The sequence below is a fragment of the Orussus abietinus genome, unplaced genomic scaffold (genome assembly GCF_000612105.2).
Source record: "Orussus abietinus isolate OABI.00-Male unplaced genomic scaffold, Oabi_2.0 scaffold6, whole genome shotgun sequence".
Lineage (NCBI taxonomy): Eukaryota > Metazoa > Arthropoda > Insecta > Hymenoptera > Orussidae > Orussus > Orussus abietinus.
The window spans coordinates 1540034-1560518 of record NW_019396002.1 but is presented as its reverse complement, the minus strand read 5'-3'; positions in this window follow the sequence as shown (position 1 = coordinate 1560518).

Below are 20485 nucleotides of genomic sequence, written 5' to 3'. Positions count from 1 at the left end.
GAGACGAACACTTTTACGGTATTTTGAGTTTAACGTATGCGTATTTTTTAAATGATCTTTCTTGATGGATCTAGTCTATTGATTGTTTAATATTTCGATAATGGTCACGGTGGTCATTTATCTTACGTATTCGTTTATCGATAAGTCGTGAGACGTACACTTTTACGGTATTTTGAGTTTAACATATGCGTATTGTTTAAATGATCTTTCTTGATGGATCTAGTCTATTGATAAAGGTCACGGTGGTCATTTATCTTACGTATTCGTTTATCGATAAGTCGTGAGACGTACACTTTTACGGTATTTTGAGTTTAACATATGCGTATTTCTGAAATGATCTTTCTTGATGGATCTAGTCTATTGATTGGTTATATTTCGATAAAGGTCACGGTGGTCATTTATCTTCCTCATTCGTTTATTTATATGTCGTGAAACGTATACCTTTACGGGATTTTGAGTTTAATGTATGCGTGCTTTTGAAATTATCATTCTTGATTAATGTAGTCCGTTGATCCGTCGATATTTTGATAATGGTCACGGTGGAATGCGACTTCGGTGCCCTACGTAGAGAGGGCCTCAACGCAGCCCAGTTTCGGGGACCGTAAGAGTGAAACTAATACGCCTAACACCTTCGGCTTGGTTGGAAATGGCTCGGCTGTGCGGCGATCGGCTATCCCGATCGAGTCGGGTTAATTAAACCGATATCGAGATCGCTCTGCTTACCGACAGGGCACGAGCGCCGTTATCTGGGGCCCGCGATCTCGGCGTGTCGGATCGGGCCCGGCTACCGGACTTCGCGTATGAAGAAAGCTCGCGGGGTCCGAAGGGCTCGGAGAAAGGGGCCCCCCGCTCTGGGCCCGCTTCGCCTCGGAAGTGGACCTCTCCCTGTATTCAAAAATGCATCTCTTTGAGAACCGGGCCGGTTGCCCTGATTAACTAATGGCGAGTTAAGAAATTTTCGATTTCACTGATCGAGCTTACAGAGGATTAAGTAACCGCGGTTAACCGATTAACCAAGTTCCTGCAACTAATGCTGTAATCGCGATTAAAATGTTGATTAACCGATGTGTGATGCATACCCTGTTAAAAGAATTCATAAAATCCATACACTTTCAGTACATAAGGTTGCAGTTAAATTATAAATCTGACGTCTTAACAGTGAATTAGTATACATTTATTATAAAATTATTAGTAAATTCGATGTACTATTCGTTTGTACTCGCCATTAGGAATTCGGCGGCATCTTTTGGAATTCTTTGGAGAACTTTGGCAGGTTCCAAGTTATTTTGAGTTAATTACGGGGCGTAATTAACGGGTCGAAACGAGTCGCGGTTGGCACCTCGGCTTGGTTACCGTCCTAGGAGCGTTTTGTTTTTAGCTAATTTGCCGGCATGGCCGACGCCGACGGCGGCGTCGCCGCCGCCATGTTGGCTGGATTGCCGGCTACCGGTCCCGTCCCACGTCCATCCATCCCCAGAAGTTGTCCAGTCATCGACGCTTGATCGAGCCGACGCTCGGATCCCTCGTCCCGAGAAGGTTTCTCTCGGCTCTTATTTTCTCCCTTTCTCCCTCTTTTCTCCCTCGTCGTCCTCGGGGCCCCTTCCTTTTCTGGGGAGTTTGTCCTCTGCTCCGCTTCTTCCTCTTCTTCGTCGAATTCATTTATTTCTTCGGCCTCTTCTTCCGCCCGGCAGCGATTCGACGTCCCGCTTTTTGGCCCGAGTTCGTGGTTGTTAATGGCGGTTAGTCTGTCAATCATCCGGCCGTCTCGACGAGTCGAGAGAGGCTTTGAGGTTAGGGGTCGATAGCTACCGACACGCCGCGCCGGTTCGACTTCCGAAACTTATTTGCGATCTTATCTCAATTTCGAGGCCCCGCCGCCATTTTGGCGAACCTCTTACGACGCCCCGTTTCATTTACGCTTAATTCATCCGATACGAAAGTGTGATATATACGTACCGAAAAGTGAAAATATTTATAAAACTTTTCTCCAAACCGGGTGCACCGAATTATATCTAAAACTTTAACACGTGATTATGGAGGCTCTAAGGAAGAACGTACTGCCCGTGAAATTTCATTGTTCGAAAAAGAAAAATATCTTTCTTTGATTCTCGTCCGAGATAAGTAGACATTTTTTTTTTCGAAAGTGAAATTTCATAAGCAACGCGTTGTTCATTAGGGCCTCCATAATCACGTGTTAAGGATTGAAGAAAAGTTTTATAAATATTTTCACTTTTTGTTACGTACATATCACACTTTCGTATCACCTTAATAATTTCAAACCGACGTTCCATTTCCTTCAGCCATCCGATGGGACGTAAAAATGATCCTCGCGTTCGCTCTTGCGGCGGCCGTAATTAAAGAAAACCAGTCGGGTGATATTAAATTATACAAGGAAAAAGGTATTGTTAATTTCGTTATGCGTCGTTGATATCGCGTTGCGGTAAGGGAGAAACATATCCCACACAGGGCACCGTGTGTACACGCGAAACACGCAGCTGCCATTTTGTAGCTGCAAGTGTGGCGAGGAGAGTGACAGTGATCGTCATCCAGAGGGAATTGCGGAATCGTGATTAATCCACGACGCCAGAAATTAAATGCACGCCTCTCTTCTCTATTGAAAACTAAGCGAAAGCAAAACATGTCCGATCTTTCGAATAACCTTAATCAAGTAGACGGGATAAAGTGTGAGAAAGTCCAAATCAAGATGTCGACCCGGATAGACAAAGTGATGCAAAATTTGCATAAATTCTGCCTGGTAAAAGATCATGAAATGAGTCACGAGAGTGTTGCTCATAAGTCCTCATTTGGAGCTCATATCAGCAGGGCACAATGACGAATCAAAAATACTTAAATATGAAACAAAGTTAACTACATGCAACGTCTCAATGTTTCTACGCATATGCACAGCTAAATTAATCTCACACATTGCCAATAAACAATTGCAGCGTAGGTATTTCAGCTAGTATTTGAGCCATGGCGCGACAACAAATTTACCGCAAATTTTTCTCCAAATTTATCTTGTAATATGCGTATATGTGTATTGCAGATATGAAGCAAATGGTCTGCAAATTCTTTATAGATCGATTTTCCTCGTCATGTGATGCTCATGAATTTTTATCTGGGGAGAATTGTCGTTACTGTCATCGATAATTTCTTATTGTCACACGGTTTCAAGGATTTCGGTTAATTTCACGTTCGTTGGTCCTTTCGGTCGAAGTTGAGAACCGCGGAAAAAGGCGGTAGCTTGAAAGTTTAATTAATGATGCCCGAGTCCCGGTTCATTCATGTCTCCCAAAGACTCTCGGCATCCGACGTGAATAAAAAAAAAAGGAAAAAAAATGGAAAAAGTCGAAGAAAACAGCGCGCAACGGAAAGGCGAAGGAGAGAGCGAGAAGGAAGAGAGAAAGACAAAAAAAGAAGATGGCGGCGGGGTCCGAGGGAGGGCGGCAGATCAAAATTGGGACGCATTGTGGACGCGGCTTTTTCTTCGCCTTCGTGGACGCCCGCAGGGAAAATTTCGTACTCTTCCATTTCTGACGATCTAATTCCAGAAGCTTAATTACCTTATACCCTGTAACTCGCGATTCGGCTCGACCTAACCTCTCCATCGGTCTTTCTCGCATTCACTCCGGCGTAACGATCGACGTATCCGCCTCACCGCCGGTTAATTGGATCGTGTAATGCGATGTAAAAGTGGCGCGATGTATGGGGCCATCCGCGAGAGGGGGGATGCAAAGTTGACATAACCTCGAATTTTGTATCTCATGCCCGATATAGAAAGAACATTTAGGTTAATTATTCCGTAACCTGTAATTCCAGGTACACGGTGGAGTGAATACAAAGGTTTCTTATCGAGTCTTAAAGGTTCCTCGAAGGTTAGGCCACGGGCAGGGCGAGTGGTCCCACCTCGAAACTTTGAAGTCCCGTAACTCCGAGGCAAATGGTCCGATATCGAAAATAGATTAGGATTCGGAAAACGGAGGAGGGAGAGAATGTTGACACCACCGAACGTTTCAATCCCTTAGAGTTCCACCGGGCCGCGTCTCGGTGGCGACTCCCCGGTTTTTCGCGGAGGTGCCAGCGTCTTATAGTAAACACCTCGGAAGCGAGACATTAGGTAGGAATGAACGCCCCGGGGCGTACATAATCAGTAATCTCGGCTTTGTGGAACCTAACCTATACCGGGCGTACGAGAGCGAGTGTGCGCTAGGGGCTTAATGCCCGACGTGGCAGGACCCCGCAAAAACCGTGCAATATTGCGCTAACTGCCTCGCCGAGGGATCTCGAGGATCCCCTAGGAGGAAGGCGAGAAGCCCTCTCGAGACGAAGACCGGGGAAGGAGAGGCCGCGAAGAAAGGAGGAGAGTCGGATCGGGAGGAAAACCGACGGGTCTCGAGTGATTACCCTAATCTAGAAGGCCGTGGCAAAAGCACCGACTGACGGGGGCGAAGGGAACCGCGACCCCCCCGTGGCGACCTCTCGAAGGATCGATCCGAAGTAAAATGAAAAGCAAATCGAGATAACGCAACACCGCCAATCCGAAGTAGGAGAGACCGGAAATTCTAGATCGTTGCGATGCAACGAATTATCAAGAAATTCCTCCTCGGGGAAGAAAAACGCCGACCTACGATATGTATCCGACTTCGTGGCACTCGTGGCTTCTGCTATCCGTGCAACGCGGAGATATCGAAGTCCGTCAATAGTTACTAATTCCGAGGCGAAGACGTAAATCATACAATCAATGTCGGAGTTTGTGGCTACGGGCGGCCATATTGTTCGCGGCGCGCAATCGACCGGACCCGTTAATTCTCGCACTTCGGTAATGAACAACTTCGAAACTGCCGGTTTATACTGCACTCATCCATGGATGGCGATACACCGGTTTTATCCGCGATTCCAATTAACCCCGCGGGTAGTTTTGACGACTCCGGCGAAGCCATGCGGAACGATTCTGATTAAGACGCGCGGAAGTAGCGAAGATGGGGACTAAGAGTATCCGCAGATTAGGTGGAGGAGTTGAGAAAAGTCGGCAATGCGCATTGGTGGAGGAAATGAAATCGCGTTCTATCGAGTCATCCTGAAAGTTCTGTCGTCTTATCGCAACCTTTTTTGTCGTTTTACTTACTAGTGATTCGATTTACTGCATCGACGCATTTATTGATTGCCGATTACTAAGTGACGCAATTTCCATGCTCCCCTTGGGATATTAATTCAAAGTTCACGTAGGAAAACGATAGAACCTTTGGAATGAATTAATAGATAAATACCCGAGTATTGGAGCGCTGACCAACGGTGCAACGGTGAACTACGACCCTTCAATGGCGACGCCCTGGGTGGCCAATCGAATCGCCGATTGATCAGACCTTATACCCTGCCTGCACTCGGATGCTGATAAAACTCGACTATGCGCGTTTCCAATTAATTTTACCGCATTCTTTGACCGCCTAGTAATGACTATCGACTACCGCCATTTTACTACAGAGAGAAATAACGTTGCTCTCGTCTATTCGCAGCCGTTACTTTTCAAATTCGAACGAGGGTTCGAACTGACGGATCGTGTGACAGGACGCGCATCCTGAACACAGGTGGGCGTCGGCTTCTTTGAAACCTAAGAGCCTCAAACTCAAGAACCTTCCTTCCTCGATATCCTATCAATAAAAATATCACGTTACGATATTTATCACTAAATATCCACTGTTTTTTGGAAATTGTATTCTCTTAATCACGAATCATTTGAACACTGCGGTAGATCAAGGTTCATTGAAGACGCCATTCTTGGACCGGTCTGAAATTGATGCGAGTTGTAACTAACTTCGGGGTATCGGCGCGCGCATATATCGAAGTTCGATCATTCCTCGAAAAGTGCGTAAAAATCGTCAAGCGAATCGATCGTATGCGGTTAATTGGAGACATTGAACCCCCGGGTACCGAATTTCCTGCGCGAGTGACGTATCGTCCAGCCTGAACACAGGTGGGCGTCGGCGCTTTTGTAACGCGAGATTGCGAAACGCGAGGTCGCCGGGTATCCGGTCGGCCTTCCTCGGTGTAATTTCAAAGTCTTGCCTCCGCTCCGAAATTGAGATCGAAAAGTAATAGGCTTTAATGTTTTATACCCGGGCCTCGGCGGGGCCGAAATCCTATGCTCCTTTTTAACGAGGCCTCTATTCTAAAGCGGCCAACTTCATTATACCGGGCCCGGCCTGTCGCAGGTGCGCAGCGCCAATTTCCGCAGCTAAAGCTGAAAGAACTCTGTCACCTTATATCTGCCCCCGAGTAATACGAGAGAATATTAATAACTCTACTTTTCGAGCTTGTCTACGTCTATTAACCGCGCGCCCGGGTCTTCGGGGGCGGACGAAGAGGTCGCAGGTGAAGCTTTGTCACGATCTTTCTGTCTCACTCTCTCGGAGGCCGAATATGTAATAATTAAAAAAGAAAGAGGAGGAACCAGGAGCACGCGTCCTCGGGTCTCTCGATTGAGAACTGTCTTCCTGGATTAATGAGTTTTCGGGTGTCGGGTTCTAGCTCTGGAGTCCTTCTTTTGGGGCACCTGCGGGAAAGTGGTCCTGGCCTCTTTGTCCAGGTGACTTCGCCCTTCTCGGGCCTCACCTTGGAACGGAGATCGAGGAATACGTTGGTATGCTTGGATCGACATTTTTTGTTTATCGATACTGTATTTATTTAAATAAATTCGGGGCGGATATTTTGATTTAGGTGATTTCGCATTTGCCTCATCTTGGAACAGAGACCGAGGAATACGCAGGCTTGCTTGGATCGACATTTTTGTGTTCATCGATGTTGCATTTATTTAAATAAACTCCTGGCAGATGGGGATCATTTCCCGTGGAAACTTCGGCGTTTCCATTTGCTCGGCTCGTCGCCTTCCTAGGATACCGTAATGCTCCTCGAGGGAATTAATCAAGCTGAGGTAATTCCTCAGTTGTCTCGGCGAGAAGCTGGAAGGAGTCGGTGTGTCCTTTTGAAGGATGGGGAATGCATACGACTCTGTGGGACCCTGTCCTCACATTTATTACGTTTCCAGGATACTCCCAGAAGGGTTATTGCGTTCGCACGGATCCCGATCCTCGAAGGACTTGGCTAACAGGACTTCGAGGGGATTAAATCATCCTGACACCTGCGAGAAATCGGCTCGCATGTCCCACATGTCACGTTTAAAAACGCAGACTATCCATCGAATTACTTGAAAACATTAGAAAAATCACCCCTTCGCGCAAGTTTACTCTTATCTGTTAACGTAGTCTCAAGAATGATGAAATTATAACCTTCTGGAGCGAATCAGGTCATTCCAGAAATTTATGCCGTTTTCCGGTGACCTCTTTTATCGCTTTAGACATGTCACAAATTAAAGACACGTACACCAAGTACACAGAAAATATATCGCGACAGGAGCTGAAAATAATCAACACGTTCAATATTACAAATGTGCGACGCATACGTTGTCTCTGTGAAAATTGCGTTACGCAGCAGATTCTTGCGTAGATGTATGTGCAACTATGAGCGTAGATATACGCAAATATGCGGATGGTATTATTTTATTTTATTTTTTTAATATTTACCATGTACTTACCGTATGCGTCTTCGACGTGCGGTCTGATTTACTAATTTTACTAGCTTTGCTTGTATTACTGATTATTCAGTGACGTTATATTAACTGTCAGTCCTGTATTCACGATGTAACTTTAAAGTTCGACTATAAAAATGGCAGAATTTTTTAATTGACTTAATATTTAAGAAAAAACATATGTCGTGTCCGATCTAATTGACGAGGCGGACATTCCTAGATTTCACGGGAATTCCGAGAGACGTTGATAACGTGTAAAAGAAAACGGCGTATCGAATCTGAGATGATCCAAAGTCGGTGACACGGATGATCGGAATCGGCCGATCGGTCGTGGAAGTATTCAGCCATCCATTCCCACGCCTCCTTGCTGCAATTAACCAAATAAAATAAGTAAACCCCTCGTCGAAGAAGCGAGCTGAAAACATGACAAACTGTCAGAACGGGAATGGCTTCGGGCACCAACATTCGGATTAAATAATCAGACCCTCAATTTTTTACATACACTCCGACATTGCGTATTCCAAACTCTCTAAGACGCTAATTTTCCCCTCTAAAATGAGTTATTAAAACTCCTCATTTACTGGAGGAAATTTCCTCGAGGGTCAACCCCTGGTCGAAAACAATTTTCCTAAATTAAAGCTGATCAGGCCGAAGCGCCCACGTGGTTAGTCATAAGTCGTGACAAGTAGAATTTTCAATTGCAGGATGCGCCTTGCGGACGAACCGCGGCTAATTTCATGAACGTCGGGTAATAATCAGAAGGGCTTGCAGAGATGACAAGGAAATGTACCCAGTTTTACCCCTTCCTTTATTTGGGTAAAACCGACACGTAAAGCTTTGTTATTCTCCAAACGATGGCAAATCTTGATCGTGGATGTTGAACGTATGAATTCTGTATACTGTTTCGGCTACGAAGACATCAGAATTGAGAAGGAAGAAAGAGATTTTCTCGGTCTTTTTCCCTTTTTGATGTGAAGTGATAGTGATAAGTGATAATAGCAGATAACAGCAAAAGAGCTTGACATGTCCCTTTACGCTGTCTTCATAAAAATATTAAAGGAATGGTTAAGTCTGCAGGGTTGGGATAACCTATGTTTATGATTTTGTTTCTTCCCGAAAACATTTAGAGAATCTCTGGGGTTGTTCGTATCCGAGGATATTTGTAGACGGCGCCATTTCCTTCCGGCATGAAAACTAGTGAGTACCGAAAGTACTAGTAAATATGGCGATGGAAATGGCTTGTAACTGACCTGCCGCGGGGTGGCCCAATTTAAGGGACCATTTCCTTAGCTGGCAATACGTCAGCCGAGAGCGTCGCGGAGTTTAAAAGACCGCGAACCCCCATATGATGGATCGGGGACCACACACGCTATGAGTTATGATACAGGAATAGGATCTTCTGATCGCGTCCGGAAATAAGTCGACTGGGCGGATTAAACGAGCCCCGGGGACATCTTCAGAAATGTCCGAAAACGAAAGGACAGAAAAGAAGCTGTACTCGAATCATGGTTAAGTCGAACTGGCCAAAAGCGTGACAGATGTCAATCACGTTTATTATTACAAGTGTATTGCGCTATACTGCTCCGATGTTGATTGATGTTGATTGATTGCGATGAATGTTGACTGACAAGTGTAGCCTTATCACTCACGTATCGGCTATCGGCTGTCAGTTTGGTCGTGTGACAGGATAACGTTGATTGCGCATACCAGGCACTAACTTGCATACCCTGCACACATAATGTAGCAAAGTGGCCATCGAGAGGCGTGATGGAATTATTAAACGGGGATAAGAACATTTGCAAACGGACGACGGGAATGGGAAGGAGAAAGGGTGAAGACGAGGGAGGTTGGAAGTATATTGAGTCCTTTTGATAAGGTCAGGAAACTCGGTAGCGTTTCGCGCTAAGTACATATACCCACGTGTATGTGCGTGCATTTACATCACGTGATTACATTGTATGGTTGTATCGAGGAATTTGATGATATCCGGAATCCCGAGATAAAAGATGTGCGCTCTTGTTGCCGGACCCGGATGCCGAGGGAGTTCTTTGGTCAGTGGCCCAGGATCCCGGTGCAGTCCCGGTCCAGGATCTCAGGATCCAGAAGAGCCGGGTCGGCCGGTGTCGCGGTCTTTCTCACACGAAAATCCAATTTTACAAAAATATCGGCCTGGTAATGAGAAATAGCCGCTGAGTCACTCGGGAGCGGTAAAAACTTGAAGGGGCAAAAGCCGGGCCGCTCGTTCCATCGCTCCCGTAGTCTTCGGCGTCCCACGCCTTCGGCCAATGAGAAAAATCAATCCTTTCCCGGTCCCCTCACTTCTCCGGGATCTTCTCGTTCTCTTTCCAGCCTCCTGGTCGGCCCGCCTCTCCCTCTCCGTCTCTTCCTCTTTTTTCCTCCCACTCGTTACCTCTCTCCTATCCGCGACCATTGTGCTCTCTCGGGGAACAATTGGCCGGGTGATGAAGAGGTTCAACGAGAACCCGGAGGACCGAAAAAGGAATTACTTACCCGACTTTGTAGGAACATCCTCCCGCGGCGGATCGACGCGATCGTCCCGACGCCTTCGCCTAAAAAAGAGGATCGAACTCGAGAATAATACACGAGGCCACCCTTGCCCGACTCTCTCTGCCTTCCTAACCTATTTCGAATGACCGTTCCTCACTTCGGCCCATTCAAAATGAAAGAAAAATCACTTTACCGCCACTGTGACGTGATAATTCCACGAATACTGTACATTTCCTCCACTCGATCCCTCCTCCTCGCGTTGATGTCTCCTTTCGTCGAGTTTACGTTGGCCAGCCTTGCGGCGTCGCACTTGCAACATTTGTTCGATAGGTGATAGTCATAAGCACGTTCATATGTTATATAAACCCCGGTACTTACATAATCCTTATATAAATGTTGCAAATCGAGCCGGGCAATGTCGCGGCGTTGGTAGAAAAAAAGAATCGCCGGGGACTCCGGAACAGCAGTTGGTCCACCATAACCTAAAACGTAAAAACACGGGACAATTTCTGCACGTAATTCCCTCGCGCCGAAATTACTCCCTCGAATTCCTCCTCTCCGTGTCGATCCCTCTCTCTTTTTCTCTTTCTCTCTCCCTCCCTCTTCTCGTATGAGCGTTCGTTCGTTACCGGAGCGGGGTGTCGAAAAAGAACTTCGAGTTCCTCGGAGGCGTAGGACAGTAGCTTCGTCGTTTCACCGTGACGGCCGCCATTGTCCGCTCGCACTCGGGAACGCGCCGACTTCTCTCCTCTCGTCCCTCTTTCCGCCCCCTTCGACCCTCTCTCCCTGCTCGACTGCTTGTTCTCACTCCGCCGCGCCGCCGCCGATAGGAGAGCGCGCGACGCTCAAGTGGTCTGAAGTTGGCGCTCGAGGAATGCCTTCTCCCCGCGAGAGTCAAACGAGTGGCATAGTCCTCCACGCATGCGCGACGTTGTTTGCAACGGGTTAATACGGAAGAAAAAAATAACCTCGTTGAATGATTCCTTGACATTAGGTTAATCAGATGTTATGTTAGCGAGGTAACTCCGTAGTGGGATTGCAAAGGATCTAATAGATTAAAAGTTGAAAGTGGTACTATTTGGAAGTCGGCATGAAGGTAATTCAAGATGGCGCTCGAGGAATGCCTCCTCGCGAAAGTTAGATGGGGGGTATGTCCTCCACTCATAAGCGACGTTCATCGCAACGAGTTGATACTCAAGATAAAAAATAATCCCAGTAAAAGATTCTTTGACATCAGGCTAATAAGATTTTAAGATAACGATTTACCTCCGTATTGGGATTGCAACGGATTTAAGGGATTAGAAGTCTGCAGTGGAGTTATTTGGAAGTTAGCTTGAATGCGGACCAAGATGGCGGACGTTACCCTGTTCCGGTCGCCTTTGATCGACTAGTTCGAACTAAGGGTTCGTTTCTAGACCTCGCTATCGCCGAGTAAGAGGTACTCGTGGCGGGAACGATATTACCACTTGATTATTATGTGTACAAGGCTACTGGCGTGCGTGAGTTGAACACAGCTAAGTCGCGCGCGTATCGCGCAGGAAGCCGAAGCGACTCCGAGACGGGGACGGAGACCTACCGCGGTGAGGTCCAAGGATTCCGCGACGTCCTTTCCTTTTGCACTTCCCTTTGGTCCGTTTCTCCATTCCACTTGGCACTCGCCTATTTATCTGCATGTACTCGCTGATGCAAACGCTTTCTCCCGCAGGTGCTAAGGGTCTGCGTCCTTCCGATCCTCGAGCAACCTCGCACTTGATAGATACCAGCGGGAGTCGGAGGGAAGAAGATGGACCTACGCAAACGTCCGCTAAATCTCTTCCCGGCGTAAAATTGACGAGAGAAAAAAAATTCGCCAGGCCATTGCGCCTCTTGATCATCTAGTAAATGAGTTCGTAAAGTCACTTATAAGATAAGTGCCTAAATAACTGAAGTCACTCGTGAAGCGATAGAGCGGCTCGTGGATCCGTATTGTGTGAAGTTGGCAGCTACCCAAGAGGGCGCGAAGGGAGTCCCTTTTGAATCCGTAATTCGAGCCTTTCTGAGCAACACAAGGGGACTCGGCGGAGGTGCAAAAGTACAGAAAGGACGCCATGACAGACGCTAATGAGAGCGTCGCGGAATCACAATACCGGGTGGTCCTCCGGAGTATTGTCCGAAGTTGTCCGGACATCTCCCCCCGTTGGACCTCCGGCCATCACGGACGCTCGATAGGAGGGAAAAAACGGGGAATAGAGAGGAATAGCTTAAGAAGTTCCGCGGAAAAAGTCCTGTGACCAATTTGGGTCACGACCGAAGTCCTGGAAGGTCAACCTTGCGGAGAAAGACCTGTGAGAACGTCGAGCGACTTCGATGCTTTGAAGTTCGCGCGGAGTCTTGCAAGATGGCGGACACCGTTGTACGCGAACGTAGTATATATAAACTATCTACGGACTGATTTAACTACGAAGACAATCAAAACAGAGAAAGTAAAGGATTTTTTCATTCATTCTCTATCTTTTTTCGCAAAACTGTTGGACAGCCCAATATGACGACGACCTGTCTAACAAAAAATAGAGAAAGACTTGTTTTGCTGTTCCGCCACTTTTCTTTTCGATGTTTTCACGACAATTTCAAGAGAATGGATGGCTTTTTGTGGTCTGCTTAAATTCTACGTCTATGCCGGTGCTCTACAATTTTTCACCGCGCAATCGGTCTTCAAATCTCGAAGAAGATGCAGTCGGACGCATCATCTTCAATCCGTTTCTCGCCAACAGTTTCACCGATTCCGTTGGATCTCTCCGGTCTGCCGCAACCTGCAACGCGATTGACTATCGCAATCGGCCAATATCTCAGGAACCGTCGATTCCGCGAGCGTTTTTGCAAAGTGGTTTCGAGTGAAATTTAATTAGACGAGGGGCGGAGCGCCGTTTTCGCGTCATCTCGTTGCGCCATGGCGAATCTTACAGTTGAATTTCTCAACCATTAGTCCCTCGACATTTCTGTAACGAAACACCACCCCGGGGTGACCAGAGGTCTTCGAATCGCGTTATCGTGCGACGTTATCACAGCATATCGTTCATTATGAACCATCATATATACAACTGACAAGGAAATCCTAGGTAGTACCTAGATTCTATTTAGAACTTCCACGTAAGACATACCTAGCCATAGCCAAGAGAGACTCTAATTAAGATACGGTTATTTATCGAAAACAATTTTTCTCTGTTAATGCCATTTCCTAATTAAGATTTAATTCGGTATCCAAGACAATTTTCTTCTGGTTTCCCCTGTTGTGACCTGTCTACCCAAAGAAAAAAAATGTCATCGGACCAGAGAAATACTTTGAATGATACCAAGAAATATTTTCTTAATTTAATGAATATGTATCTAACCCAAATAAATTCTCATAATTCCGAATAGATGTAGCAATCAATTTATTCGAGTTCATTCCAGTGAAATCAGTTATTCTCCGAATTAACAGAATATTTGTTTGGCTCAGTGAAAATGTTTTCTCAGGGTAGGTCCTACGTTGACGAGTTCGCATCCTAGGTAGGCCCTAGCCGGCGCCCTTGCAGATTCTTTATATACAATAGAAACTATCAAACTGAGACAGGTCTGCCATTTTGCAATATCCTTGGTCAATTTTGCAAGCGGAGTCGCGCGATTCCGTCACCTCGTGTTCATCAAAGCAATCTCAGAAGCAGAGTCCATGGCGAGCGTGTTGCACCCCGAGGAACCTCGAGAATCCCGGCCGAGAAGGTCGGAGGTTCATTGGACGAGGTGCTATCCATTACGCGGAACCTTCCCCAAGAATTGGAACTAATGGGCGAGCGAATCGATTGAGTTGTGGAACTCGGTAGGATGTCCCAACGGTGCACCGTACAATTACTCCGGGATCATACGGTGCCGTGTAGTGGCGTTGCGAAGTGCATAACCGCCTGCGCTGTGTTATTCCCGCCGATTTGGCTCCGCAAACAACGCCGTTACGTAAAGTCGACCGTTTCGTCGGAAAAAGGCAACAGCGAGCGCTAATTGCGGCGCGATTTATTTTTCCGCAGTTTTTTTTTTCGGCGGATCCGCTGGAAAAGCGCATACGCGACGCTAATCGCACCGTTAAACGGCATAACGGGGCTTAATCGTTGGTTAGTGTCACGTTCAGTTGTGTGGTTAAGGCATGGACGTTAAATGTGTGGACCTCGCATACTGATTTGAGTATAAAAACAGTAGAAATGGAACGGAAAAAAAAAACAGAGAGGCTGCTCGGTGGCTTTTTCTCACTCCCTTTGTATGATATGGTTATAAATGCAATAAGGCGACACTTAGTTTAATGGGAAGAGAGGGAGGTAGAATAGCCCCTCTGTCTACTATTTCTCCTTTTCGCTGCCTTTGTAAGGATACCAAGGGAATGGTTGAGACTCCGGTAACGACTAAAGGTGTCAAATGGGTAGTAGGATGTACATGGCGACGCACAAGTTGAGGGTGGGGGTTCCCCCACCACTGAGGCCGAAGTGGGTGGGCGGTACAGCTGTCACCACAAAAAATCCACCCGGCACAAAACATAATTGCGCCGTTACCTGGCATAATGGCTCTTAATCGTTGGCCAATAATCCACGGCGTGAGCTCGTTAGAGCATCGATATTGACGAGAAACATTGGACGGATGCATGAGAATACTTACGCGATGCTTCATAAATAACATTTCTTCCTCCCATCTGGTTTTTCACATCTAACCGAACAATCGATCCTACTATAGCACCATCGATTTTATTTAGTTATCGAAGATGTATTTTTTGTGGCTCTTCCAGGGACAACATAACCTCAGTTCTGCAGAGCCGAGCGTGCTCGATCCCGCTTCCTCGTGCTACCGTGTAGGCATAATTGCAAGCCGTGGTGAAATATTTAGTCGCGGTCACTGGGTTGAAATAGTTGGTTACTTCGTTGGCCAATTTCTCCTCTCCGGCGAGTGGAAAGGAAAGGAGCGAAGAAATTGAAGAAGCGTCCCGCGAAATCCCGATGTTCCACGCCCCCGTAGATTTGCAGTTCCCACACAAAACCGGGAAAATAATTGTTGTACGTCAACCTCCCGTCTATCCCACCGAGAGATTAGCAAGAATCCACGATTTCGCAAAATTCCACTATCCAGATCGAGGGTATCAGAAATTCAATTACCGTGAAAGAGACAGGAAACGAGACTAAAAGGCACGTTCCGGAGACCGTCATAAGGTCGTAAACTTTTGAGAAATTGCGTAGAAGTGGAGAGAGACGAGAATTTCGACGAAACGGTCCTCTATTTTCCGCCCTTTTTCGACATTTCCCTCCCCGAAGGGGTTCCTTCGTTTTTTTTTGCCGGCTGAGGAGGGGACCGACCCGAGCCCAACAATGTGGATTATGGACGATGATGACGAATATTTATGAGTTTACGAGTTAATGCGTTTACAACCGAGATTTTACTGGCTGCACGCGAAGGACGACTTCAGGTTCGCCTTGCGGACGTCCTTTCGGTGTTTCTTGACGACCCTCGCTGGACGCATTTTGAAGATCCTGCAGAAAGTACCCTAAAGGATCCCCCTGAAAAATGCCCTGCACCTTGGGTGCGAAAATCAAGAATGGAAAAAAAGGAAATTAGTCTGATGAATTTGGAAGAGTATTTTAGAAAATGACACGTCTTAATAGTATGTAGAAGAGTAAAAATGATATATCGATATAACTACCAAAAGAAGTTTCCAGGGTAGAGAAACTACGCGAAGTAGGTGTGAAACGCTATCGTGAACTAATCAGGGACTGCTTGGTACCTTATCACTTTCTGCTCCGAGGCGAATCGAGGCGGGGCGTCACTCAATGGAAAATGTATCGTGAAATTTGGAATTAGATCATCCACGGTGAGTTCCCCGGAACCTGGAAGGAAAAAGCTGACGAGATTGAGGATGCCGATGAGAATTCACTCGGACTCGGAAGTACACGTCCCAGAAACCTTATTCTCAAACACTAGATGAGATTTCCGATTTTCTACAAATTTCCAGACACTTTTTGTCGTCGTAAAATTGGTCATTAACGGGACTCATATCTATTAACGGCGCTAAAACTACCCACTTTTTAAACAGCTGTAGGAAAGAAATGTAAGATTCAAATACGAGAGATACGATTTAATAAAATTTAATTACTGCGAGAATTGGGCTACCGTTCGCAGAAGGTGTTGCAAGGGATTGCACGAGGCTTGCAAAAAGCAACCCCTGAATCTCGCGAAGTACTTGTGCAACCGAGAATTTCGACAGCCCGAAGAAACCGACGCTCGAGTTAGGCCTCGATGCAAAAAGAGTAGTCGGGGGTCGATTGGAGATCGAAGGAGCGAAGGAAGAAAAGACGATAAGGCCCGATCCATCCTTGGTCCAGCAGTCGTGAAATTGCCGATGACCGGGCATGATCTCCTTCCTGGGGTCGTATATCAGGGATGATGAGTTTAGGGAGGCCCTCGTATAGCCATCATGCTCTTCATCGTCCTTACGCGATGGCCAAAGAGGCCCATGATTTACGAGGAGGCTTTCCGCCATTCCGGGGCACCATTTCGGGCAATAGTTCTCGGATTCTCTCCGCACCGTGGCGACGGATCTGACCTAGGACAACCTGGCGCAACTTGGGTCAGTCCCGAGCGGAGCCGGAACCGTCCGGAACCGTTCGGAACCGACCCGGACGGTCCGTGACGAGTTGGCCAAGAAGAGGTTTCAGAAGTCAGGCTTTAATGCGCCCGAGACTACCTTTTTCGGGTTTCCAGGAGCGGGAGACGTCCTCGCGCTGATTGTCCAGGACGCAGGACCTGCGGGACCTGCGGGGGATCCTTCGGGATGCGTCCCGGACCTCCCGCTGGTCCACCGCTGGGAGGCTGTCAACATCCCCGCAGGGGATGCCGGTAGAAGGACCTTCCCGAGTCTCTTAGAGCGCTCGTCGGCAAAAAATCGACTCCTAAAAAAAAAAAAAGAACTGATCTTTCGGCCACTGGGGGCCTTTCCTGAATTTTTCGGAACCCAGTTTTTCCTCCCGATTTTTTTTAACCCCCTTTTATGAGATTAAGTGCTGGAAGGGTTGCCCGCCCTTTTTTGCGACTCGTTCCCGGGTCTTTCGGGGCAAAAAACGGTAAAACGGTGGAGTTTCGGGGAGCAAAAAATTTCTGGCCATTTTTAAGCCTTGAAAAATGCTAAAAAGTCGGCCTGTTGATGGGGAGGAGGTTGGAGACAGATTTTTTAAGAGTGCAGTTCTAGGTGAGGACGCTTTTCTTGAGGCGATCTCCGGAAGACATGCTGATGACTTTTGGGGTATTCAGATTATCTGTTTCGAAAACGTCGTGATGGAACAATTTTTTTCTTAACTGCGGGCGTGCTCGTTTTTTCCACTTTTTGAGAGACGCCTAATTTTTTTATTCCTTCCACTTTTGTGCCGAGAGGGACGCCAAAATGAGTTGTTTTGGGACGCAAAACCCATGTCCTCGTTTCTTTTCGAATAGTCCGACTTTTTGGACGTTAGGAAAAACGATCTTTGGAGGTTACGAAAAACGGCGAAGTCGATTTTCACGGTAATAGACCTTGCTCGATAATAATTAATACTCAGGTTGTAGAGATGGATAAATCTGGAATGAAGAAAGCACAGAAACGGAACTAGAACCCGTTAGAAATCGAAGTAAATCGAAAATCTGGATCGTTTCCGATCCGCGAAGTATCGATCTTCGATTCCGTTCGATGCACCGGATCGATTCGTGCTTCCCTCAATCGTGGGAATGTCAATAGATGTCACTAAATCCATAGAAAGAAGGGTCAATTCGAGGGGGTATTCGCTCAGGAAATCATTGATTTCAACGCTTGAGATGATGCAGAAATCAGGTGGAAATCGCAAGGGGAAATCACTGGAAATCGATAGAAAAATTACCGAAATACTGTCACAATTTTAAGGCCGAACGTAACTTGTTACCGAATCGCATTGTTGTTTATGATATGAAATCAAAGGCAATCGGTTCTTAAAGAAGAAAATCGTTTTCACTGATTTCCAAGGAAATAGCCCTTTGGGTCAATTCCACTGTAACCGGGCGAGAATATTTCAGGGAACTATTGATAATAGATTAGGATCCTAGAATCAACAAGTTTGGTTATTTTTCACGTCGATTGTCCGAAAGTCGAAGTTTCGGGCAAGGAAATGAACGGCGGCTAGAGGACTGTGTCAAATTGCTTCTCCATAGGAATGGTCATGACAAGACTCGATGAGTCGACAATGCCATCGCTGACCACAGACACGGTGTTTCCCCCCGAACATCCGGAAACCGCAACTTGGCCGATCCACGAAAACCCTGAATTTATGGCCGGCATCGAACCGCATCTTCATGTAGATTCATTACCGAGGCCAGATATTTATGGCTATGCCTATTTACGCCTCCGGCTTCCCGAAAGGGGTGAGCCGTTCGCAAAATTATTTACGGCTTAACGGACTCGTCCTGTACTCGCAGGTACCAAAATGGCGGCCCGAGGGGCAAATCTTCGCCTCTTCGTCCCCGGAGTCTGGAATCTATACCAGCCGAGCGCCACGATGCCTAAATGGTCCCTCGGGTTTAATTTTTATTAACATCGGATAAATGGGGATGGCCGGATCGGAGGTGAACCCGAAGAAGACCTTGAAGAGACGGCTCTGCCGTGAAAAGCGGCACCTTCTTGGCCGGTCCCTTGGCCTGTGGTCATCCGGGGTCCTACCGCCGGTGGAAGCTGCCGGAGACCCCGAAGAGGAGCATGAAGACATTAAGAAGTTTGTTTGGCCAGTTCCTTGCACGACGGGACGTCGTTCGACAGGGCCGAGTAACGGCGCGTTAACGCTCTTCGGGGGTTCCCGAGGGAAGTCTCCCTGTTTTCCGGGTTAATGCGTGTCGTACCCGCGCCTCTGTTTGGCCAATTCTCCCGGGTCCGAGCTCACGAAGAGGCACAACACCGACAGATAATAAACATTGATGAAACATCAGCCGGGTCCTCTTCTTTCGCCTTTTGGTCCCTGGCCATCGGTCTACTCGGGAATGCCGATGAATGCAGGATTTCATGGAACCGGTCCCAATTTGCGACACGGCAACGTAGATACTTTTGAGCTTCGACCTTTCGTAGAAGTGTGCAATTTAAAAAAAATATTTCACTCACTCTTAACGATGTTGCGACTTCTCCGAGCGATTTCGACGTTTGGATGAGGCACATGATCAGACCAAACTTCAAATCAAAAGTCGACCTGAACGTTGAAAGGAAAATCCACGGAAAAGACGTATACCACCCGATAGGTAAGCAATCTCACTTTTTTTAAACAATGTTACGACTTTTCCAAGTGATTTCAACGTTTGGATGAGGCACAGGACGAGGAAAAACTTTCGAGGTGGTCGGATGGCAAGTCACCGCAAATCGGATGCCTACCGGAACGCTGAAAGGGAAATCGGCGAAAAAGACGCACACCACCCGATAGGCAAGTTGGTGAAGTTTTTCCTAAGCTCCGCCAGCAACCTCGAGGCTGCGGATGCGACGCAATGGGTGTATCGCCACACTCGATTGGCCAGAAACAGAAATTGACGCTTGCGGCCGCCATCTTGTGTCAGGGCCCTCTTTGTCCCGCATCCTGTGCATCGTCATTTCCTCAGCAAACGAGGAACGAAGTGCTTCGTGGGTGAAAAAAAAAGGAGGCCCCATTGGTAATCGGCAATCGTGTGTGAACAGGCTCCTTTTGTCTCGTGTCGATGACAACGATCGAGACTCGTCAAAATGGGTCAAAGTGAATCGGTGGTGTCGACGTCACGCCTGAAGTTGGCCGCGCGGTGAAAATGGCCGCCGCGGTGACGTCACTCCGATCTTTATTGCCGGGATTACCAGGCCGGCCAATAAGGCAGCTCGGAAGAGGAGTTTCAATATTCCCAAAGCGTGCTTCCGAAGTCGCTATTTAATCATGAGACTGCACTGAAAAAAAATTCCCATGTACGTTTACACCCTAGATCATTGGTTATTTTGATGCCGTAATAAATAACGCAAAAGTACATTGTCTGTGTAATATCATATTCAGCGTCTAAATTTACACAGAAAAATGTATTGTAGGTGTTCATTTGATATATAAACATCAAGTGTAATGTTACATACAAAGCGTAACTGTGCCGTGTAATGTTTACATTGCTAAACTCTTTATGATTAAATTTACACACTTCAACCAAAGGACATTTCAAAACAGTATTTTGGTTTATGTAGTTGCAGACATGCTTCAATAATATTTTACGGTTGTAACTTCTAAACACGCAATCTCTTACCGAATAATTAAATCGCTTAATTACTACGTATGATACGCCTTACCTTAAACACTAATATGTATTTTTACACGGAAACAGGTATTCATAGGCATCAATATGTAAATTTATGAGGTAACCTGTAAA